Raw genomic sequence first — 24,887 nt, 5'->3', positions numbered from 1 at the left:
GAAATTTTTAGCTCACCTGAAACTTTGGGTTTTTATAATAAATCTGTCCTACAATCAACTGTCAGAACAGCAGCCAGTCATATTTAACATTTTATTCACAATTCAAATCAAAGTTTTCGCACCATAAACCATGCTTTGCCTGAACTTCGCCCAACATTTCATGTGCTCTCCAGGTAAGCATTCAGCTTTGTTATACCCTTGCAGTGGGGTATTTTAATTTCCTCACAAAATTTGTAACTCATGGATGAAGATATCCGACAATTAAATGTATTCTTGGTTAGTATGCTTAAATTTGAGTTATGCTTAAAAGCATTCTTCTATATAATTTAACTTACATAGTTGGGGAAATTTATAGCCTATCCGGCAAGCTAAGCCTAAGCTCCTATTCATAGCTATGTCTCAGACATTATGGAATCTAGACCCTTTCATTTCTGAGAATCCCAAATCCCGCCAAAGTTAGTAGGGTATATCTATAGAGAATTTTATAGCCTGTCTGTGAAGGGTATTCAAACTTCGGCTGTGCTTCAACAGACAACATTTACAACATGTTTTATTTCGTTGTAAGTTTTGAAACTTTGCACTTCAATTTGGAGTGCATGCAAATAACATGCGGCAACTGCGGCAGCTGCCACACCAGAGAGAGAGAGAAAGGGGGGGGGGGAGAGCGGGTGTAAGAGAGAGGGGGAGAGGGGGGCACACTTGGTCACAGTTGCAGGTTGTTGTGGCATGCGGCAATTCGCATTGATTCTCACCGGCTGGCATCTGAGTCTTCGCTTGATTGGATATGCTTAGACGGCGGGCCGGCTGATAAATGGCGCATGTTACACTTAATATATACACATTAAATGTGTCCCTGTGTGTGTGTCCTGTGTGTGTGTATGTGTCTTTCGTGTCGTTTTAAGAGTTCAAGGTTGAGCTTAAGTCTTGAGCTGCAACCGAAACGCAACAAGCGCACTTTTGCCTCGGCTACAAAAGTCACGTAGACGCATAATTAACAGCAGCGCCAGCCAGGGATAAAGGACCTTTCTTCCCCTTCGCTCCTTCCTTCCCTGCCTTTCCCTTCCTCCCCCCCTCCAGGCAACTCCCAGCTAGCTTCTGGCTTTTCCCCCAAAGGTTTATTTGAACATACGCGCTTGCTTTGTGAAATTAACAGCAGCATAAGGTGACACCTTCAATTTTTACACACACACACACACACACACCTACACTAATACCTGCACACGCACACCTGCACGTGCTCCAAAAAGTTTTGTGCCTCCAATTTTTGTAGTTGATTTGCGGCTCCCTTTTTTTTTTTTTGTCAGCTTTTACTTTTTACGAGCATTTGGCATGCGCCCCTTTAAAGGAAAGAAAACTTTGTGTTTTATGGAAATTGAACCTTTTCTAATGAAGCTGCAGCAACAGCAACAGCAACAGCAACAACAACAACAACAACATCTATTGACACCGTGTTGCATATTTTAATAAAGTTTCCCTTGGCCATGTTTATGCCTCTAGTTTATTAGCCCGTAAATCAAACTGTTGCGGAGTTTACAAATAACACCTGAGAGGCATACCTGGAAATTTAATGAATCGACCTTGAAAGCTAACAGATGGCGGCTCGAATATTTATATGTGGCTTGTTGCCGGATAACCAAATCTTGGGGAAACCAAAGCAGTTTTGAGCTTAATCTTAAGTCGAGGCATTAATTGGAAAAGCAAACAAATTTAAGAGAAATTTGCTTGGTGAAAGTGACGTCAGGAGCGCGCTGCTGTAAATGTCTGAGCGTCGGACTGATAAACGGCAAGCCGCTGGATCAAATCCAATATTAATACCCTGAACCCATTAAAAATGGGCACAAGGGTATATTGTATTTGTGCAAAATCCAAACGTATGTAACAGGCAGAAGGAAGCATCTCCGACCCCATAAAGTATATATATTCTTGATCAGCATCAATAGCCGAGTCGATCTAGCCATGTCCCCAAACTTGACATATAGCTTCTAAAATACAATATACATATATATGCATTTGATGTTGGAAGAAGAGGGTTCAGGGTATCCCCTAGTCGGGAGACTAGAACCTCTTACTTGTCATTTTTGGGTTAATGCCGCAAATTACCCAAAAGAAGGTTTGTAGGATATTTAACAACATTCCTTTTACACGGGCAACGCCGGGTTACTTTTATCGGTGTAATACACTTAATTTAATTGTGCACATCCTGTATAAAATTACAGCTGCATTTTGGTCAACTTAAGACGAAGTAGTTGATTTTTCGTAGCCAGCTTGATAACAGGACGCGCAACAGGATATCCTGTTGAAAATTAAATTCTTTATTTATATATATGAGAGAGGAGCAGAAGGAGATGTGAGATGGCCATCAATCAAAAAAATGCTGTCGGTATTTAGCCACAAAAAAATTTAAAATTTGCAAGCTGAAGTTGACAAACAGATTAACATTAAGGCCACAGTTTTTGTGGGGTGCCCAGAAACAGAAGCGAGCTTTGCGCAATTAATGTAGATTAAACGTGGCCCATTAACACGGCTTTTAATAAAGTATACGCCACGCGTGCTTGGGCGTGGCAAGGTGCTGGAAACGGCCATCGAGTTGTGATGATGATGATTGATTTACCCGTGTCCATGGGATCTTGGCTCCAGCAATCAGGACCAAGCCTTCGCAATGAGTTTTTCTTCTCATACCAGCAGGTTAAGCATACAAAGTACTCGAGGATTGATGCATAAAACTCAGACATATCCTGTAGGCAATGCGAATTGGTGCGTTGCAGCTGTGCGAGTGTATGTAACAGGCAAAAAGAAACATTTCCAAACACTTTTTTCTTATCGAAGCGATGAGCTGAGATGAATGAATACAGGGTATACTAAGGGTATACAGGCAGAAGGAAACTTTTCCAAATCCATATTCTGTTATGGTACGTCAATGTTTAATACAGGGTATACAGAAAGAAGGCAACATTTCCGAGTCCATTTTCTTGATCGAATTGACGAACTAAGGCGAACATGTGTTACGGCAGGTTGGTTCTGAATACAGGGTATATCCTTTTTGGGCACTGACAAACTTTTGTTTTCGTTGTGGCTTCTCATATGCTTTAATGTTGCTTATTTAAGGCATTTTTGACTATAGACGCGCACCTGCAGCTGCGTTATGCGAATGAGACAAAACATTTGTTGCTGCCAGCACCGAACACACACACACACAGGCACATTCACTCGCAGTCAGACACAACTAGCGCCGCGTGTGGCCGCCAATTTGAATTTGGGCCCAATTGCACGTGCCCACAGACAATTGCGGCCTCTCTGTTTACGAATGTGCGTATGAAAACAGAGAGAGCACAAAAAGCGAGGCCGACGGGGCAAAGCGCAGACGCAAACCAAAAGTGCACGCAGTCGGCAAGCAGCACGACAACACTGGCCAATCGTTTTCATTTAATAGTACTTGTTATATATGCGCGCAGCAAGACAACACTGGCCAAACGCGGGCAATGTACGGTACGTTTAAACACTTTACAGTTTTGTATTAATGGTTGTTAAGTAAATTGAAATCGTTGGCAAATTATAAAATTAGATAAAAAAAATTTGGCTTATTACATAAGATTTTCTCTTATCGCACGCAGCAGCATCAACAAGCGGAATCAAATAGCAGCAAACGCGCAGCAGGAGCAGCTGAGACACAGGCCGCTCCATCCCAATCAGAACCTCTGACAGGCGAAGGGGCGGGCGGGGGCGGGTGCGCACATACTGAGCAGAGGCACTGTTGGAACATTTGGGCAGCGATTGTCGTCCACAGTTCGACGGCAAAGTCGCGCGCGAACAGTTCGAAAAGACGGGAGAAACGCGTTGCGTCGCGTCGCTAGAAAACTTTGTTCGGAAAATGTTGAGCGTGGAAAATGCCGGCGGCAACATTTTTCGAAACGTAATTCAATTGAAATCTAAATTAAATTTGTGCTAAATAAACACAAAGCCTTAAACAATAAGCTAGTAAAAAAAATTGTAAATATTCAATTAAATGAATCCCAGAAATATTTACAAAAAACAAATCATAAATAAAAAACGCTTTTTATTGTCGACTTTTGTTTCGTGCGGTGCAGGAGCTCACATTGAATTCTGAAAACTCATTTCCTGGTAAGTCTTACATATAGAATTTTTTTAAATTAACCGGAATTGAAATAATTAAAAACTGTACAGTGAAACCACCGACGAGGTTTGCTTTACACTTAAAAGCCCTTGTTATTTGAGACGAATATTCAGAGAGCTCTCTGAGTATTTGCTGTGTGCAACAGGAAGTGCTTAATAATGCACCATAAAATAAACAATTGACTAACTAATATTATATTTCAAACTTGTGCAATTGTTTAGCTGAACAACTAAATTTAAACGCTGTCAATTCAGAATCATTTCGCGTTCGAGCAGCTCAGTTCTTTAATTTTTAACAATTTTCCAAACGTAAGAAATTGTAAATAAATTAAAAGTGTTTTGAATTAATACGAGCGTTGGGTCCATTTTATAATGTATTTATAATCATTTTCTGCCCAAAAATCCCAAATTAAAAATTTTCTAAAATTTTTATATATATATGCCTTATTTATCTAAACAAACTTGTTGTTTGTAAGACTAGTAAACTTTGAAATAGATAAGAACATTTTTTTTTTATTGGATACTTTGTTTTTTTTTTTTTAATTTTGCATCTTTTTTTGCGTGCACAGAAATAATTGAAGTATTTCATCCCAGCGATGCTAATTTAATTACGTTTGTGTGCGAAAAGGTAGCTCAGTGAAGCCAGAAGATAACCAACTTAAGCACCATTTAAATTTTATGTCTCGTGCTTTCACTCGATTTAAGCATTGCATGTTCAAATTCAAATCGAGTGAATAATAATTGAAGCTCGATTCAAATATTCAGCACGCTCCATCGAGTCTTCTGTTGTGTTGTGGGCTGCCATTAATTGAGTGCAATTATGTGATAAATCGAGAGTGAAAAAACAATAAAATAATAATAAAAACAATAAAATAAAATAATATTTATAATTAAATTTAAGCAGAGCTTAAGTGTTATTTGGATTTTGTTAAAAGAGAAAAAAGAATATCGCATTCCCATTTTAAATAGTTAAACAACGAGAGTGTAAAAACAATAAAATAATAAATAAAAATAAAAAATAATAATGAAAGTAAATATAATAATATAAAATATAATATAATGAAAAAAAGCTGAGAATTCCCATTTTAAATAGTTTAACACAGTCAAACTTTTCGCCTTACCCTTCCGCATATTTGAGAGACAATTTCCTGCTCGTATATCAGTTTTTATTTGCTTTTCGAACAACAATTTGTGGCCTTGCCTGGAAACTGATTTTAAAACAAATGTGAAAACGGGAATAAAACTCAAAATATGTAATTAAATTTGCGCTGCGCATTTCTTTTCGTTTATTACAAAACGGAAACATAACTCAATTTTCTACGTGCCTGTATTTGTGGGTTACTGTGTGTGTGTGTGTGTGAGTGTGTGAGTGTGTGAGAGTGTTATGTCCCGGAGCATAATATGGCCAAATCTTGTCAATCCTTTAGATGACGACTAACCCGTCTGGCACTAAATATTTAATGTTGCAAATGAGGGTCGTCCGGTTGGTCGTGAGCTGAGCCAGCCGCGGTCAGGCTTTGATTCCGGGAACACTAAAACCACCAAACACCATGAAACCACGTAACCACGTAACCAATGGACCCCAATGGGCCAATGGAATAGTGTGGTTCGTCGCCGTGAACTATGGCTTAATTTGCGCAATCCGGCGGTCAGGCCAATAGGCCAAAACCAGCTGCCTGCTAATAATATGAAAGAGTAAGCATCTGTTTGGGTGTGACCGACTAGCAGATACTCTCAGCACAGCAGTTAGAAAATGCCAGCTTCCTTCCGTAAACATAAGCAGGCGGTATGCCTCTGGTTTAGTTTGGAAATTAATATATATTTAATATTTTCCGGTTATTTTTACAAATAATTTTCGGTCTATAAAGTCCGATTCGGCCTGAAAATGGCCTGTACAAGAAGCAAGAAAACAATGTGATTTCGGATTTCCTTCTACTGTCTGTCGCATTCGTTTGATCAATAACAATATACCCATTTACCCATTTTGAATCAACTAAGGGTATAAAAAACCACGAGCATCACTCGCTGGTCAGCTTAGCTAGCTGAAATCCTTTCAACACGAATTGCTTTTAGCGAGCCCTCGACCCCACACATTAGGGTATAGTCCGAAGCGTTTTGCCAGCCATTAGTTAAATTTTATATGCCCAGACGTAGCTTCTATATTTACACACTGAGATACTTTCTTGCTTTTTAGATACTTTTTTTGTGAATTCACTCAGCGGAAAGGTCTTTAAACGAATTGAAGTCTGTGTGAAGGGCTGTGTCTGCATCCACATTCTTTGTTGGCCCTGTCATGTATCAGAACATTTAATTAAATTGGAACTGAAGCTAGCCAGGACCCGGATCCTTGCTGCGATCCTGCACTATATGAATTTAAATGAAGCCAACGGCGAGTGTCCTAAAGAACTCTGTAAATCATGTGCATATTTCTGCGAATTCAGTTTGTTCCCCATTTTATACCCTTACAAAGAGTATAAATGTGGTTGAAATGTGTAATGCATAGATGGAGATGCCTCTGAGTCTATAAAGTATATATATTTCTGTTCAGTATCAACAGCCGAGTCGCTATATCTGTCCGTCTGTCTGTTTCTATGCGCACTAGTTTCTCAGTTTCAAAGCTATCATAATGAAACTTTGCAGAGGTCCCTCTTTCTGTTGCACGCAGCACATACTTATGTCGGAGCCAGTTGGATCGGACTACTTTTTTATATAGTTTCCATAGGATCGATCGGTCGAAAATTAGGTTATTGTATGGGAAAGTTTTTTATTTTTCAAGATATCTTAACTATTTTTCCTCTGCTTCTCAAAGGTATTAAATCTTCGGTGTGCGTTCTTTCTCGTTTTATTTGATTATTAAGTTTTCAGCTTTTCCAATGCCCCTCCTCCCACCCCGCTGTGTGGTGACAAGTGCCTGGCGGTTGGGTGCCTTTTGGCACTTGCTGCTTGAGATCTCATTGAACGAATGCCAACGTCTGGATTGGCTTTGTTCCTCAATTTACACATAATTGCAATAAATTGACACGAGGGCAGGGCAAACAGGCGAAATATATATATTGTGATCCCCACAACACGCAGCTCCCCTTCCAATCTAGAGACAAATATAAAGTAATGCAACCATCGATTGTCTCTGTTCCCCGCCGGGAGAACGAGTTCGGTTTCCCATACACAACACAGGGGCATAAATATCTGCTGGCTTCTTGATAAACTCAAAGGCGATAGGATAACGTATTTACTGGCAGCCAAGTACTTTGGCTTCTGGCCTCTTGGCCATGGCTTTTAAGTCATGCTCATGACTAGTTGTTGCCTTATGCTTTTCTTTCTTTTTGTACGCTGAACTGAAATTTATTTATCAGATAAAACGTAGCAGCTCGCATCGAATTTTCTTTTCCATATAGAACTCTATATAAGAGTTTATTTTTAAAGCACGTCTCGAAAATGAGCCAAGCTGCTTTTGTAGGTTTGCGTATGGTATTTATAGATTGAATTATTACACGTTCTAAATAGCTTCTCCCATTCCCCTCATAATTGAAAAATACTCATTTTCTTATGTAGAAACATGAGTACAAATGGACGCCGTTTATGGGCCCTCAAAATTGAAGAAAGATCGGAAAAAAAGCTACGATTTTTATAAAGAATGCATTTTCCTGTTTGCTTTACACGTATTAAACGAAGCTAGACTATTTCTAGGGCATCTCCTAGTCAAGCGCACCCGATCTACTGACTTAGCTTTATCAAAACTGACATTTATATTGCATGTACAATAGGACGTATGCTACTCTAACTATATTTATATTCATTAACTGTCCTAGTTGTAGTTTCTGTGAAATACGTCATGGATAATTAAATTAAATTTATGGAACTGTGCGCATATGTTGGCATAAAGTATAAAGCATAAAATATAAAATACCCTTGCAGATATAAATCAGATATGGAAATTGTGTGATATAATACTTTTATGCTCATAAGAATTTTTTGCATATAGCAAGGATGTATTTAGATGTACGGATATATGTATTATTAGAATTATATACTTTGACATAAAAGCGGACACAAGAAATCCCACTTAACTTAATCTATGCGTTACATATTTAATGAATATTCTATAATACCCTCCACTGCTTGTGTAATAATGTAAAAATGTATAACAATATTTAAAAAACTCTAAACTGACATAGTTAGGCTTTTAAAAATGTCCGGTTTAGCCCCCTTGGAAAGTTTGAAAGCTTAGCTCGACGTGTCCCCTAGTTGATTTCGAGAACAAATTAAGAATTTCCAGCGCAATTATGGCGCCAAATTTTGAGCACGAAAATTTTGTCAAATCGCTTTGGCAAATTGCGTTTAAGTAGGCCTTCGCCTGGGTCGAGCGTAATTGCTTTCATTTTAAATATTTTAATACACACGCAAACAAATTAAAAGCGCATAAACAATTTATCTCGCGCCCACGCAGACAAAAAAAAAAAAAAACAGATTGCCAGCGACTTTTGCCTCTACAGACATGTGTGTATGTTTGCGTGTGTGTGTGTGTGTGTGTGTGTGTGTGTGTGTGTGTGTGCCAGGCACCCCTTTTATTTATATTGGTATTTGCGGATATTGTTTAAACTTTTGGCTGCTTTTTGTTAGGTGCGAAAGCAAACACATAGCCATAAATAAATTTTCCCGACAAGGCCCGCGCAGCTCATTAAAAAATCATTTTGATGAATTTTAGTCAAGAAAATGCTCAACCTCTCTCTTTCTCTTTCTCCCCAACTCCCACTCCCACACTCCCTCGCGCTCTCAGTAGCTGCCGCTGGAGCAGGGCATGTGGCCAATTTGCAGCGTGGCATTAAAATTAATTTTATTTAAATATATTATGAGTGTATGTGTGTGTGTGTGTGTGAGGCAGATTAAAAAAAATTCTGCGAGCTCTTTCGCCTTGGCAATTACAATTCAAGTTCATTTCGTTTCCATTGTGTGGAACAAGCCAAACAAAAGCCGAATCTAAATGAAAAGCAAAAGTGTTTTTCTCGCCCTGCCACACCCACAAATGTGGGCTGTGCGCATTTTAACATTAAATTGTTTTAGAACTCAGCAGGCCAAGTAGAAAGGGGGGCAAAGAGACTGCGTGAGGGGGTGGGGGGCTAGCAACGAGCCTAAAAGGAGACCAGCATGGCGCATTGTGCCCAACGGAACCCATTGCCTATTGACATACATACATATGCATACATATGTACATACATGCATGGCGCAACTGCCACGCAGACCAAAAAACTTTTCTTTATTATTATTATTCTCATACATATTTTTGTTGTACCCTATACTTGACTTGTCAAACAAACGTACAACTGAGATTCAGTCATTGCGAGACCTAAATACGCTTTCTGTGCTGATAATTATAATTAACGTATAAAATAGTTGATAGTAGTGCATATCGCCCTATTATGCGATTCTAATATATTCAATTATGTATTACCTTAGTTACGATGCACGTATGTATTACAAGACAAATGGCGCAAAGGTTAGATTTACGAGACTAATAGTGAAATTTAGCAAAAGGTTAAAAGTTGCAGTTAATTGAACCAGATACAAACGGTTCCACTCAACAGTTGCCTTAGGCCATAAATTCCAACAAGAGCGTGCGTTTTGCTAAAAAGTTTGCCAAAAAAGAACAGTTTTAACCTGATGCAAACATTTTCCATCAATTTCACACAGCTGTCTAGACCCATTCCTAATTTATATTTGTATGCTAAGAAACTTTATTGCCTGAACCTTAAAGCTACACAATTGTTTCTTCTTTTTCTCTCTTCTTTAAAAAGAGTCAACATATATTTACAAAACGTGCTTAGTTGCGTGTAAATTTTGTGATAAAATTGTAAACAAAAAGAAAAAGAAGCACAAACTACAGACGGGCCGAAGACAAATTCATTTTAATGCCACGCAGACAAACATTAAGTTCTTCTCGTACAACGGGGCGTATATGTTATCTGCCCGCATGACATTTTGCCTATTTTTCAAGACCACGGCAAAAAAGTAAAACAGAAGCAGCAAAAATGAAATTCAATTTTTGTGCGATTATTGCGAAACGACACAAAAGAAAAAACATTTTTCATGGCAACATCAGTCAATAGGGGCGTGTGTCGACAGTAGGCGGGGCAACCGGAGTTTGTTGCCGGACAGCTGAAATTGTTTGCCGGACAGCCGAAATTATTGCCGGGCCGCACTTTTTTTTTTTCTATTTGAGCAAATATTTTTGCAATAAATATTTTTAGTTTAAATGGAAAAATAATAATAATTTGGCTTTATACTTTTGCAAGAATTATTTTGTGTTTAAATGTAAGAAAAGGAAAAATAATAATTATTTGTGTTTATATTTTTGCACAAATATTTTGAGTTTAATTGGGAAAAAAAATAATTTGAGTATATATATTTGCAACAAATATTTTGAGTTTATTTCGTGGCACGACGCTCTGTCTTGCATCTGCCACGCCCCGCATCACCCGCTACCCCCCTCTCGCCCTCTTTCCTCACTCCCATTCGATTGCAGTCCGTCCGTCCGGCTAGCTGCCAATTATGGCCAACATTCTTTTGAAGTTTGTTTACATTTCATTAAGACAACAATGCGCGTCGTCGCCGCAATTGCAGCCCAAGCCCACCCCCTATCCCTCCGTACTCACCCACCCTCCCCCCTGGCCGCCCTTCTCCCGGCGGTGCCACACCCTCGCACCATATAATTTAGCCATATGTTTTGTATGCACATACATTTCTGATTATTGTGAGGGGTAGACAACTCGCCGCTAATTGATTTTTTGCCTAGTTCTTCAATATTTCGTGTCCGATTTGTTGATTGAGCTGCTTTTCCAACTAATCTGGCAACAAGAAAATAAATTTCCTTGGCAACATTCATCTAAATGTATAAAAACAAAAAGGAGTATATCATCCAAATTACAAATATTTAAACACCTCGAAAAACGCATTTTGAAAGAGAGAGCTTTTCGTGTGCCATATTTAAGGCCCGAAAATTACAAGAGAATTGGGCTATAAGCACCGAAGTTAAGCAATAAAGATCGCGGGTTTTTTTTTAATCATTATAAGTGAATTAACTCTAAAAAATTTACAGTATATAAATAAAAGTTTTAATGTAGGAGAATTGTAAGCAAAATTTGTGTAAATGTATAAAAAATATATATATAAATTTGTATAAAAATTTCAAATTCCATTGACTGGCAGCTACTTTCATTTCGTTAAGTGAAAAGTGTGGCATGTGGCAAGTGGCAACTGCCTCAGGTGAGGTAAGACGCAATTGTCTCAATCTGTCAGCGCCGGACGTCGACAAACTGTTCGCCTCTTATCAGGGGCGAAAAACTTTATCAGGGCGGGGCTGGGCTGAAAACAATAGAAATTTTCGTTGCCTTGTCACAAACATACAAAGAAAGCGGCGACAGGTAATGTAAATCCAGCTCTGGGGAGTCGTTCGAGTGTAAATGTTGCGAATTGAATTAGTTTTGGGTTTTAAGCTGGGGAGAGTTCTTTAGTTCTTTGTTTTCCACCAGTCAAAGGGCAAAGTGTTTGACTTGAATACCTGAGCATCAGATGCTTCAACAATGGGTATCTCAGAGTCAATCACTTGCAAAGTTCTCGAACTGTTTCACTAGTCAAAGGGCAAAATGTTTGATTAGCAAAGAAGAAAAGAAAAATCGAAATTGAATTCATGAGCATCGGGTGCTTCAACAATGGGTATCTCAAAGTCAATCACTTGCAAAATATTCTCCAACTATTACTCAATTTGTTTTCAAGTTGCTTCTCAAGTAGTTTTCAAGTGTTTTGCTCAGATAAGAAATGCGTTTGATTTGGTTAGATACTAAAGCCAGCTTTTGCTCTCTTCTGGTTTAAATAAAATCAATAAAACCATTTATTAAATACCAAACATTAATTAAACGCGATTTAAATAATGTGCAATTAAAGTGTTTGTTGTGGTTGCGCTTGGAACTCTTCAGTTAAATGGACGAGTTTTAGGGTAAACCCTAATGGGGAATATCAACCAAAATTAAACTACATAGTATATTAATTGTAAACCACATAAGGTTTTCTAGTAAATATGCTCAGGTTATTTATGAAAGCTTTAAGCCCCATTCAAGCCCAATTTCAATACAGTTTAATTTCCGATGAGCCAAGTTTTTTAATTACCTTTGATGTAGCAAAGTTTGTGCTAATTTAAAAGTTTGTTTATTTAATGTAAATTGGGCTTTTTCAAGGGTTAAACCCATTTGGAAATTGGTTAAATTGGGCTTGACAATGTTTTGCGAGAATATAGAATATATATGTAGCATAAATATACAAATAAATAAATATATAATAATAATAAAATATATATATACATACAATAATATAATATATATAGTAAGGTCTAAGAAAACTAGAGACTTTTTATATATACATATGTATATTAACGTCTACCCTGTGCAAACCCAGATTATCACTATCTTTATATATGTCCTATTTTTATCATATCAATCAAATGTTAGAGAGTTTTTGACTGAAAAGTTGTTTCAGCTATATTATCCAAATTAAAAATATTTTCATGTCGTTTTGGAACGTCATATCTCCGCGGGGAGTTCTGTCGTTTTGGAACGTCATATCTCCGCGGGGAGTTCTGTCGTGTTGGAACGTCATATCTCCGCGGGGAGTCTGTCGTTTTGGAACGTCATATCGCCGCGCGGAGTTCTGTCGTTTTGGAACGTCATATCTCCGCGGGGAGTTCTGTCGTTTTGGAACGTCATATCTCCGCGGGGAGTTCTGTCGTTTTGGAACGTCATATCTCCGCGGGGAGTTCTGTCGTTTTGGAACGCCATATCTCCGCGGGGAGTTCTGTCGTTTTGGAACGTCATATCTCCGCGGGGAGTTCTGTCGTTTTGGAACGTCATATCTCCGCGAGGAGTTCTGTCGTTTTGGAACGTCATATCTCCGCGGAGCTATTACCCGAGATATTAAACAAAATCATCGAAAAAGTTTCGATTTTCGCACCGACCTCGATTTTTAAAAAAATGGAACTTCATATCTCCGCGGGGAGTTCTGTCGTTTTGGAACGTCATATCTCGCGGGGAGTTCTGTCGTTTTGGAACGTCATATCTCCGCGGGGAGTTCTGTCGTTTTGGAACGTCATATCTCCGCGGGGAGCTCTGTGGTTTTGGAACGTCATATCTCCGCGGGGAGTTCTGTCGTTTTGGAAGGTCATATCTCCGCGGGGAGTTCTGTGGTATTGGAACGTCATATCTCCGCGGGGAGTTCTGTCGTTTTGGAACGTCATATCTCCGCGGGGAGTTCTGTCGTTTTGGAACGTCATATCTCCGCGGAGCTATTACCCGTGATATTAAAAAAAAATCTTCGAAAAAGTTTCGATTTTCGCACCGACCTCGATTTTGAAAAAAATGGAAGGTCATATCTCCGCGCGGAGTTCTGTCGTTTTGGAACGTCATATATCCGCGGAGCTATTACCCGTGATATTAAAAAAAAATCATCGAAAAAGTTTCGATTTTCGCACCGACCTCGATTTTGTAAAAAATGGAAGGTCATATCTCCGCGCAGGGTTCTGTCGTTTTGGAAGGTCATATCTCCGCGGGGAGTTCTGTCGTTTTGGAACGTCATATCTCCGCGGAGCTATTACCCGTGATATTAAAAAAAAATCATCGAAAAAGTTTCGATTTTCGCACCGACCTCGATTTTGAATAAGATGGAAGGTCATATCTCCGCGCGGAGTTCTGTCGTTTTGGAACGTCATATCTCCGCGGGGAGCTCTGTTGTTTTGGTACGTCATATCTCCGCGGGGAGTTCTGTCGTTTTGGAACGTCATATCTCCGCGGGGAGTTCTGTCGTTTTGGAACGTCATATCTCCGCGGGGAGCTCTGTCGTTTTGGAACGTCATATTCCGCGCGGAGTTCTGTCGTTTTGGAACGTCATATCTCGGCGGGGAGTTCTGTCATTTTGGAACGTCATATCTCCGCGGGTAGTTATTTCGTTTTGGAACGTCATATCTCCGCGGAGCTATTACCCGTGATATTAACAAAAAATCATCGAAAAAGTTTTGATTTTCGCACCGATCTCGATTTTGAAAACAATGGAAGGTCATATCTCCGCGCGGAGTGCTGTCGTTTTGGAACATCATATCTCCGCGGGGAGTTCTGTCGTTTTGGATCGTCATATCTCCGCGCGGAGTTCTGTCGTTTTGGAACGTCATATCTCGCGGGGAGTTCTGTCGTTTTGGAACGTCATATCTCCGCGGGGAGTTCTGTCGTTTTGGAACGTCATATCTCCGCGGGGAGTTCTGACGTTTTGGAACGTCATATCTCCGCGGGGAGCTCTGTCGTTTTGGAACGTCATATCTCCGCGGGGAGTTCTGTCGGTTTGGAACGTCATATTTCCGCGGGGAGTTCTGTCGTTTTGGAACGTCATATCTCCGCGCGGAGTTCTGTCGTTTTGGAACGTCATATCTCCGCGGGGAGTTCTGTCGTTTTGGAACGTCATATCTCCGCTGGTAGTTCTGTCGTTTTGCAACGTCATATCTCCGCGCGGAGCTCTGTCGTTTTGGAACGTCATATCTACGCGGGGAGTTCTGTCGTTTTGGAACGTCATATCTCCGCGGGGAGTTCTGTCGTTTTGGAACGTCATATCTCCGCGGGGAGCTCTGTCGTTTTGGAACGTCATATCTCCGCGGGGAGCTCTGTCGTTTTGGAACGTCATATCTCCGCGGGGAGTTCTGTCGTTTTGGAACATCATATCTCCGCGGGGAGTTCTGTCGTTTTGGAACGTCATATCTCCGCGGGGAGTTCTGTCGTTTTGGAACGTCATATCTCCGCGCGGAGTTCTGTCGTTTTGGAACGTCATATCACCGCGGGGAGCTCTGTCGTTTTGGAACGTCATATCTCCGCGGGGAGCTCTGTCGTTTTGGAACGTCATATCTCCGCGGGGAGTTCTGTCGTTTTGGAACGTCATATCTCCGCGGGGAGTTCTGTCGTTTTGGAACGTCATATCTCCGCGGGGAGTTCTGTCGTTTTGGAACGTCATATCTCCGCGGGGAGTCTGTCGTTTTGGAACGTCATATCGCCGCGCGAAATTCTGTCGTTTTGGAACGTCATATCTCCGCGGGGAGTTCTGTCGTTTTGGAACGTCATATCTCCGCGGGGAGTTCTGTCGTTTTGGAACGTCATATCTCCGCGGGGAGCTCTGTCGTTTTGGAACGTCATATTCCGCGCGGAGTTCTGTCGTTTTGGAACGTCATATCTCGGCGGGGAGTTCTGTCATTTTGGAACGTCATATCTCCGCGGGTAGTTATTTCGTTTTGGAACGTCATATCTCCGCGGAGCTATTACCCGTGATATTAACAAAAAATCATCGAAAAAGTTTTGATTTTCGCACCGATCTCGATTTTGAAAACAATGGAAGGTCATATCTCCGCGCGGAGTGCTGTCGTTTTGGAACATCATATCTCCGCGGGGAGTTCTGTCGTTTTGGATCGTCATATCTCCGCGCGGAGTTCTGTCGTTTTGGAACGTCATATCTCGCGGGGAGTTCTGTCGTTTTGGAACGTCATATCTCCGCGGGGAGTTCTGTCGTTTTGGAACGTCATATCTCCGCGGGGAGTTCTGACGTTTTGGAACGTCATATCTCCGCGGGGAGCTCTGTCGTTTTGGAACGTCATATCTCCGCGGGGAGTTCTGTCGGTTTGGAACGTCATATTTCCGCGGGGAGTTCTGTCGTTTTGGAACGTCATATCTCCGCGCGGAGTTCTGTCGTTTTGGAACGTCATATCTCCGCGGGGAGTTCTGTCGTTTTGGAACGTCATATCTCCGCTGGTAGTTCTGTCGTTTTGCAACGTCATATCTCCGCGCGGAGCTCTGTCGTTTTGGAACGTCATATCTACGCGGGGAGTTCTGTCGTTTTGGAACGTCATATCTCCGCGGGGAGTTCTGTCGTTTTGGAACGTCATATCTCCGCGGGGAGCTCTGTCGTTTTGGAACGTCATATCTCCGCGGGGAGCTCTGTCGTTTTGGAACGTCATATCTCCGCGGGGAGTTCTGTCGTTTTGGAACATCATATCTCCGCGGGGAGTTCTGTCGTTTTGGAACGTCATATCTCCGCGGGGAGTTCTGTCGTTTTGGAACGTCATATCTCCGCGCGGAGTTCTGTCGTTTTGGAACGTCATATCACCGCGGGGAGCTCTGTCGTTTTGGAACGTCATATCTCCGCGGGGAGCTCTGTCGTTTTGGAACGTCATATCTCCGCGGGGAGTTCTGTCGTTTTGGAACGTCATATCTCCGCGGGGAGTTCTGTCGTTTTGGAACGTCATATCTCCGCGGGGAGTTCTGTCGTTTTGGAACGTCATATCTCCGCGGGGAGTCTGTCGTTTTGGAACGTCATATCGCCGCGCGAAATTCTGTCGTTTTGGAACGTCATATCTCCGCGGGGAGTTCTGTCGTTTTGGAACGTCATATCTCCGCGGGGAGTTCTGTCGTTTTGGAACGTCATATCTCCGCGGGGAGTTCTGTCGTTTTGGAACGTCATATCTCCGCGGGGAGCTCTGTCGTTTTGGAACGTCATATCTCCCCGGAGCTATTACCCGAGATATTAAACAAAATCATCGAAAAAGTTTCGATTTTCGCACCGACCTCGATTTTGAAAAAAATGGAAGGTCATATCTCCGCGCGGAGTTCTGTCGGTTTGGAACGTCATATCTCCGCGGGGAGTTCTGTCGTTTTGGAACGTCATATCTCCGCGGGGAGTTCTGTCGTTTTGGAACGTCATATCTCCGCGGGGAGTTCTGTCGTTTTGGAACGCCATATCTCCGCGGGGAGTTCTGTCGTTTTGGAACGTCATATCTCCGCGGGGAGTTCTGTCGTTTTGGAACGTCATATCTCCGCGGAGCTATTACCCGAGATATTAAACAAAATCATCGAAAAAGTTTCGATTTTCGCACCGACCTCGATTTTTAAAAAAATGGAACGTCATATCTCCGCGGGGAGTTCTGTCGTTTTGGAACGTCATATCTCGCGGGGAGCTCTGTCGTTTTGGAACGTCATATTCCGCGCGGAGTTCTGTCCTTTTGGAACGTCATATCTCCGCTGGTAGTTCTGTCGTTTTGCAACGTCATATCTCCGCGCGGAGCTCTGTCGTTTTGGAACGTCATATCTACGCGGGGAGTTCTGTCGTTTTGGAACGTCATATCTCCGCGGGGAGTTCTGTCGTTTTGGAACGTCATATCTCCGCGGGGAGCTCTGTCGTTTTGGAACGTCATATCTCCGCGGGGAGCTCTGTCGTTTTGGAACGTCATATCTCCGCGGGGAGTTCTGTCGTTTTGGAACATCATATCTCCGCGGGGAGTTCTGTCGTTTTGGAACGTCATATCTCCGCGGGGAGTTCTGTCGTTTTGGAACGTCATATCTCCGCGCGGAGTTCTGTCGTTTTGGAACGTCATATCACCGCGGGGAGCTCTGTCGTTTTGGAACGTCATATCTCCGCGGGGAGCTCTGTCGTTTTGGAACGTCATATCTCCGCGGGGAGTTCTGTCGTTTTGGAACGTCATATCTCCGCGGGGAGTTCTGTCGTTTTGGAACGTCATATCTCCGCGGGGAGTTCTGTCGTTTTGGAACGTCATATCTCCGCGGGGAGTCTGTCGTTTTGGAACGTCATATCGCCGCGCGAAATTCTGTCGTTTTGGAACGTCATATCTCCGCGGGGAGTTCTGTCGTTTTGGAACGTCATATCTCCGCGGGGAGTTCTGTCGTTTTGGAACGTCATATCTCCGCGGGGAGTTCTGTCGTTTTGGAACGTCATATCTCCGCGGGGAGCTCTGTCGTTTTGGAACGTCATATCTCCCCGGAGCTATTACCCGAGATATTAAACAAAATCATCGAAAAAGTTTCGATTTTCGCACCGACCTCGATTTTGAAAAAAATGGAAGGTCATATCTCCGCGCGGAGTTCTGTCGGTTTGGAACGTCATATCTCCGCGGGGAGTTCTGTCGTTTTGGAACGTCATATCTCCGCGGGGAGTTCTGTCGTTTTGGAACGTCATATCTCCGCGGGGAGTTCTGTCGTTTTGGAACGCCATATCTCCGCGGGGAGTTCTGTCGTTTTGGAACGTCATATCTCCGCGGGGAGTTCTGTCGTTTTGGAACGTCATATCTCCGCGGAGCTATTACCCGAGATATTAAACAAAATCATCGAAAAAGTTTCGATTTTCGCACCGACCTCGATTTTTAAAAAAATGGAACGTCATATCTCCGCGGGGAGTTCTGTCGTTTTGGAACGTCATATCTCGCGGGGAGCTCTGTCGTTTTGGAACGTCATATTCCGCGCGGAGTTCTGTCCTTTTGGAACGTCATATCTCCGCGGGGAGCTCTGTGGTTTTGGAACGTCATATCTCCGCGGGGAGTTCTGTCGTTTTGGAAGGTCATATCTCCGCGGGGAGTTCTGTGGTATTGGAACGTCATATCTCCGCGGGGAGTTCTGTCGTTTTGGAACGTCATATCTCCGCGGGGAGTTCTGTCGTTTTGGAACGTCATATCTCCGCGGAGCTATTACCCGTGATATTAAAAAAAATCTTCGAAAAAGTTTCGATTTTCGCACCGACCTCGATTTTGAAAAAAATGGAAGGTCATATCTCCGCGCGGAGTTCTGTCGTTTTGGAACGTCATATATCCGCGGAGCTATTACCCGTGATATTAAAAAAAAATCATCGAAAAAGTTTCGATTTTCGCACCGACCTCGATTTTGTAAAAAATGGAAGGTCATATCTCCGCGCAGGGTTCTGTCGTTTTGGAAGGTCATATCTCCGCGGGGAGTTCTGTCGTTTTGGAACGTCATATCTCCGCGGAGCTATTACCCGTGATATTAAAAAAAAATCATCGAAAAAGTTTCGATTTTCGCACCGACCTCGATTTTGAATAAGATGGAAGGTCATATCTCCGCGCGGAGTTCTGTCGTTTTGGAACATCATATCTCCGCGGGGAGTTCTGTCGTTTTGGAATGTCATATCTCCGCGCGGAGTTCTGTCGTTTTGGAACGTCATATCTCCGCGGGGAGTTCTGTCGTTTTGGAACGTCATATCTCCGCGGAGCTATTACCCGAGATATTAAAAAAAATTCATCGAAAAAGTTTCGATTTTCGCACCGACCTCGATTTTGAATAAGATGGAAGGTCATATCTCCGCGCGGAGTTCTGTCGTTTTGGAACGTCATATCTCCGCGGGGAGTTCTGTCGTTTTGGAACGTCATATCTCCGCGCGGAGTACTGTCGTTTTGTAACGCCATATCTCCGCGGAGCTATTACCCGAGATATTAAAAAAAAATCATCGAAAAAGTTTCGATTTTCGCACCGACCTCGATTTTGAATAAGATGGAAGGTCATATCTCCGCGCGGAGTTCTGTCGTTTTGGAACGTCATATCTCCGCGGGGAGTTCTGTCGTTTTGGAACGTCATATCTCCGCGGGGAGTTCTGTCGTTTTGGAACGTCATATCTCCGCGGGGAGTTCTGTCGTTTTGGAACGTCATATCTCCGCGGAGCTATTACCCGAGATATTAAAAAAAAATCATCGAAAAAGTTTCGATTTTCGCACCGTTCTCGATTTTGAATAAGATGGAAGGTCATATCTCCGCGCGGAGTTCTGTCGTTTTGGAACGTCATATCTCCGCGGGGAGTTCTGTCGTTTTGGAACGTCATATCTCCGCGCGGAGTACTGTCGTTTTGTAACGCCATATCTCCGCGGGGAGTTCTGTCGTTTTGGAACGTCATATCTCCGCGGGGAGTTCTGTCGTTTTGGATCGTCATAACTCCGCGGGGAGTTCTGTCGTTTTGGAACGTCATATCTCCGCGGCGAGTTCTATCGTTTTGGATCGTCATATCTCCGCGGGGAGCTCTGTCGTTTTGGAACGTCATATCTCCGCGCGGAGTTCTGTCGTTTTGGAACGTCATATCTCCGCGGGGAGTTCTGTCGTTTTGGAACGTCATATCTCCGCGGAGCTATTACCAGAGATATTAAAAAAAAATCATCGAAAAAGTTTAGATTTTCGCACCGACCTCGATTTTGAAAAAAATGAAACGTCATATCTCCGCGGGGAGTTCTGTCGTTTTGGAACGTCATATCTCCGCGGGGAGCTCTGTCGTTTTGGAACGTCATATCTCCGCGCGGAGTTCTGTCGTTTTGGAACGTCATATCTCCGCGGGGAGTTCTGTCGTTTTGGAACGTCATATCTCCGCGGGGAGTTCTGTCGTTTTGAAACGTCATATCTCCGCGGGGAGTTCTGTCGTTTTGGAATGTCATATCTCCGCGGGGAGTTCTGTCGTTTTGGAACGTCATATCTCCGCGGGGAGTTCTGTCGTTTTGGAACGTCATATCTCCGCGGGGAGTTCTGTCGTTTTGGAACGTCATATCTCCGCGGGGAGTTCTGTCGTTTTGGAACGTCATATCTCCCCGGGGAGTTCTGTCGTTTTGGAACGTCATATCTCCGCGGGGAGTTCTGTCGTTTTGGAACGTCATATCTCCGCGGGGAGTTCTGTCGTTTTGGAACGTCATATCTCCGCGGGGAGTTCTGTCGTTTTGGAACGTCATATCCCCGCGCGGAGTTCTGTCGTTTTGGAACGTCATATCTCCGCGGGGAGTTCTGTCGTTTTGGAACGTCATATCTCCGGGGAGCTATTACCCGTGATATTAAAAAAATATCATCGAAAAAGTTTAGATTTTCGCACCGACCTCGATTTTGAAAAAAATGGAAGGTCATATCTCCGCGCGGAGTTCTGTCGTTTTGGAACGTCATATCTCCGCGGGGAGTTCTGTCGTTTTGGAACGTCATATCTCCGCGGGGAGTTCTGTCGTTTTGGAACGTCATATCTCCGCGGGGAGTTCTGTCGTTTTGGAACGTCATATCTCCGCGCGGAGTACTGTCGTTTTGTAACGTCATATCTCCGCGGGGAGTTCTGTCGTTTTGGAACGTCATATCTCCGCGGGGAGATCTGTCGTTTTGGATCGTCATATCTCCGCGGGGAGTTCTGTCGTTTTGTAACGTCATATCTCCGCGGGGAGTTCTGTCGTTTTGGAACGTCATATCCCCGCGGGGAGTTCTGTCGTTTTGGAACGTCATATCTCCGCGCGGAGTTCTGTCGTTTTGGAACGTCATATCTCCGCGGGGAGTTCTGTCGTTTTGAAACGTCATATCTCCGCGCGGAGTTCTGTCGTTTTGGAACGTCATATCTCCGCGGGGAGTTCTGTCGTTTTGGAACGTCATATCTCCGCGGGGAGTTCTGTCGTTTTGGAACGTCATATCTCCGCGGGGAGTTCTGTCGTTTTGGAACGTCATATCTCCCCGGGGAGTTCTGTCGTTTTGGAACGTCATATCTCCGCGGGGAGTTCTGTCGTTTTGGAACGTCATATCTCCGCGGGGAGTTCTGTCGTTTTGGAACGTCATATCTCCGCGGGGAGTTCTGTCGTTTTGGAACGTCATATCCCCGCGCGGAGTTCTGTCGTTTTGGAACGTCATATCTCCGCGGGGAGTTCTGTCGTTTTGGAACGTCATATCTCCGGGGAGCTATTACCCGTGATATTAAAAAAAAATCATCGAAAAAGTTTAGATTTTCGCACCGACCTCGATTTTGAAAAAAAAGGAAGGTCATATCACCGCGCGGAGTTCTGTCGTCTTGGAACGTCATATCTCCGCGGGGAGTTCTGTCGTTTTGGAACGTCATATCTCCGCGGGGAGTTCTGTCGTTTTGGAACGTCATATCTCCGCGCGGAGTACTGTCGTTTTGTAACGTCATATCTCCGCGGGGAGTTCTGTCGTTTTGGAACGTCATATCTCAGCGGGGAGCTCTGTCGTTTTGGATCGTCATATCTCCGCGGGGAGTTCTGTCGTTTTGGAACGTCATATCTCCGCGCGGAGTACTGTCGTTTTGTAACGTCATATCTCCGCGCGGAGTTCTGTCGATTTGGAACGTCATATCTCCGCGGGGAGTTCTGTCGTTTTGGAACGTCATATCTCCGCGGGGAGTTCTGTCGTTTTGGAACGTCATATCCCCGCGCGGAGTTCTGTCGTTTTGGAACGTCATATCTCCGCGGGGAGTTCTGTCGTTTTGGAACGTCATATCTCCGGGGAGCTATTACCCGTGATATTAAAAAAAAATCATCGAAAAAGTTTAGATTTTCGCACCGACCTCGATTTTGAAAAAAATGGAAGGTCATATCTCCGCGCGGAGTTCTGTCGTTTTGGAACGTCATATCTCCGCGGGGAGTTCTGTCGTTTTGGAACGTCATATCTCCGCGCGGAGTACTGTCGTTTTGTAACGTCATATCTCCGCGGGGAGTTCTGTCGTTTTGGAACGTCATATCTCCGCGGGGAGTTCTGTCGTTTTGGATCGTCAAATCTCCGCGGGGAGTTCTGTCGTTTTGGAACGTCATATCTCCGCGGGGAGTTCTGTCGTTTTGGAACGTCATATCTCCGCGCGGAGTTCTGTCGTTTTGGAACGTCATATCTCCGCGGGGAGTTCTGTCGTTTTGGAACGTCTCCGCGGGGAGTTCTGTCGCTTTGAAACGTCATATCTCCGCGGGGAGCTCTGTCGTTTTGGAACGTCATGTCTCCGCGGGGAGTTCTGTCGTTTTGGAACGTCATATCTCCGCGGGGAGTTCTGTCGTTTTGGAACGTCATATCTCCGCGGGGAGTTCTGTCGTTTTGGAACGTCATATCTCCGCGGGGAGTTCTGTCGTTTTGGAACGTCTCCGCGGGGAGTTCAGTCGTTTAGAAACGTCATATCTCCGCGGGGAGTTCTGTCGTTTTGGAACGTCATATCTCCACGCGGAGTTCTGTCGTTTTGGAACGTCATATCTCCGCGGGGAGTTCTGTCGTTTTGGAACGTCATATCTCCGCGGGGAGTTCTGTCGTTTTGGAACGTCATATCTCCGCGGGGAGTTCTGTCGTTTTGGAACGTCATATCTCCGCGGGGAGTTCTGTCGTTTTGGAACGTCATATCTCCGCGGGGAGTTCTGTCGTTTTCGAACGTCATATCTCCGCGCGGAGTTCTGTTGTTTTGGAACGTCATATCTCCGTGGGGAGTTCTGTCGTTTTGGAACGTCATGTCTCCGCGGGGAGTTCTTTCGTTTTGGAACGTCATATCTCCGCGGGGAGTTCTATCGTTTTGGAACGTCATATCTCCGCGGAGCTATTACCCGTGATATTAAAAAAAAATCATCGAAAGAGTTTCGATTTTCGCACCGACCTCGATTTTGAAAAAAATGGAAGGTCATATCTCTGCGCGGAGTTCTTTCGTTTTGGAACGTCATATCTCCGCGGGGAGTTTTGTCGTTTTGGAACGTCATATCTCCGCGCGGAGTACTGTCGTTTTGTAACGTCATATCTCCGCTGGTTGTTCTGTCGTTTTGGAACGTCATATCTCCGCGGGGAGTTCTGTCGTTTTGGATCGTCATATCTCCGCGGGGATTTCTGTCGTTTTGGAACGACATATCTCCGCGGGGAGTTCTGTCGTTTTGGAACGTCATATCTCCGCGGGGAGTTCTGTCGTTTTGGAACGTCATATCTCCGCGCGGAGTTCTGTCGATTTGGAACGTCATATCTCCGCGGGGAGTTCTGTCGTTTTGAACGTCATATCTCCGCGGAGCTATTACCCGTGATATTAAAAAAAAATCATCGAAAAAGTTTCGATTTTCGCACCGACCTCGATTTTGAAAAAAATGGAAGGTCATATCTCCGCGCGGAGTTCTTTCGTTTTGGAACGTCATATCTCCGCGGGGAGTTTTGTCGTTTTGGAACGTCATATCTCCGCGCGGAGTACTGTCGTTTTGTAACGTCATATCTCCGCTGGTTGTTCTTTCGTTTTGGAACGTCATATCTCCGCGGGGAGTTCTGTCGTTTTGGATCGTCATATCTCCGCGGGGATTTCTGTCGTTTTGGAACGACATATCTCCGCGGGGAGTTCTGTCGTTTTGGAACGTCATATCTCCGCGGGGAGTTCTGTCGTTTTGGAACGTCATATCTCCGCGCGGAGTTCTGTCGTTTTGGAACGTCATATCTCCGCGGGGAGTTCTGTCGTTTTGAAACGTCATATCTCCGCGGGGAGTTCTGTCGTTTTGGATCGTCATATCTCCGCGGGGATTTCTGTCGTCTTGGAACGTCATATCTCCGCGGGGATTTCTGTCGTTTTGGAACGTCATATCTCCGCGGGGAGTTCTGTCGTTTTGGAACGTCATATCTCCGCGGGGAGTTCTGTCGTTTTGGAACGTCATATCTCCGCGCGGAATTCTGTCGATTTGGAACGTCATATCTCCGCGGGGAGTTCTGTCGTTTTAGAACGTCATATCTCCGCGGAGCTATTACCCGTGATATTAAAAAAAAAACATCGAAAAAGTTTCGATTTTCGCACCGACCTCGATTTTGAAAAAAAATGGAAGGTCATATCTCCGCGCGGAGTTCTTTCGTTTTGGAACGTCATATCTCCGCGGGGAGTTTTGTCGTTTTGGAACGTCATATCTCCGCGCGGAGTACTGTCGTTTTGTAACGTCATATCTCCGCTGGTTGTTCTGTCGTTTTGGAACGTCATATCTCCGCGGGGAGTTCTGTCGTTTTGGAACGTCATATCTCCGCGCGGAGTTCTGTCGTTTTGGAACGTCATATCTCCGCGGGGAGTTCTGTCGTTTTGAAACTTCATATCTCCGCGGGGAGTTCTGTCGTTTTGGATCGTCATATCTCCGCGCGGAGTTCTGTCGTTTTGGAACGTCATATCTCCGC

General features: G+C 43.7%; 1 protein-coding gene across 4 annotated transcripts in view; it reads left to right on the top strand.

The window, feature by feature from the left end:
- The window catches only part of TkR99D (Tachykinin-like receptor at 99D), a 57,829-nt gene that overhangs the window by 14,712 nt on the left and 18,230 nt on the right, over positions 1 to 24,887 (top strand). For 2 of the 4 annotated variants that reach the window (XM_032438899.2, XM_032438903.2), the window contains exon 3: positions 3,612 to 4,119. The gene's annotated coding sequence lies outside the window, so the exon portion shown is untranslated. Of the gene's footprint in view, positions 1 to 3,305; positions 3,487 to 3,611; positions 4,120 to 4,392; positions 4,441 to 24,887 lie in introns of those variants that run through there. The other 2 variants (XM_032438900.2, XM_032438902.2) reach the window with 2 other exon arrangements.

This window comes from Drosophila virilis, chromosome 2 (assembly GCF_030788295.1).
Source record: "Drosophila virilis strain 15010-1051.87 chromosome 2, Dvir_AGI_RSII-ME, whole genome shotgun sequence".
Taxonomy (NCBI): Eukaryota; Metazoa; Arthropoda; class Insecta; order Diptera; family Drosophilidae; genus Drosophila; species Drosophila virilis.
The sequence above is the reverse complement of the archived record's forward strand: the minus strand, read 5'-3'. Positions and strand labels throughout refer to the sequence as shown.